This window comes from Elephantulus edwardii, unplaced genomic scaffold (assembly GCF_000299155.1).
Source record: "Elephantulus edwardii isolate Elephantulus edwardi_28Jun2011 unplaced genomic scaffold, EleEdw1.0 scaffold00376, whole genome shotgun sequence".
In the NCBI taxonomy this organism is placed as follows: Eukaryota; Metazoa; Chordata; class Mammalia; order Macroscelidea; family Macroscelididae; genus Elephantulus; species Elephantulus edwardii.
Genome location: NW_006400126.1, coordinates 1690851 through 1691458, shown reverse-complemented (window position 1 = coordinate 1691458; position 608 = coordinate 1690851).

The following is a 608-nucleotide window of genomic DNA, read 5'->3' as shown; positions in this document are numbered from 1 at the left end:
TTCCATTCTTCTCAATGTTGGCCACAACTTGTCATGATTCACACAGTCAAACACCTTTGCATAGTCAATAAAGCACAAATAGAAATTCGTCTGGTATTCCTTACCTTCAGCCAGGATCCATCCGACATCAACAATGATATCCCTGGTGCCATGGCCTCTTCTAAATCCTGCTTGAACTTCTGGAAATTCCCCTTTCTATGTACTGTTCCAGCTGTATTTGAATGATCTTCAGTAGTATTATGTTGGCATATCATATCAATTGATGTTGTTCAATAAATTTCACATTCAGTTGAACCACCTGTTTTGGGAATAGGAACAAATATTGACCTCTTCCAATCTATTGGCCAGACAGCCATCCTCTAAATTTCCTGAAACACTGAACAAAGAAGATAGTTATAGTAGTGTATTGGTACAGCCCAGATTAGAAGTCAATTGAAATGAGGAAAATCAATAACAAATATTATTTAATAATTGGTACTATCCCACCTGAATTTCAGAACCATCTCAGGAACAGGTTTGAGGCTTTGAACACTAATGAGTGAAGGTCAGATGAGTTGTGGGAGGATATCAAGGGTATCATCCAGGAAGAGTGCAAACGGTCATTGCAA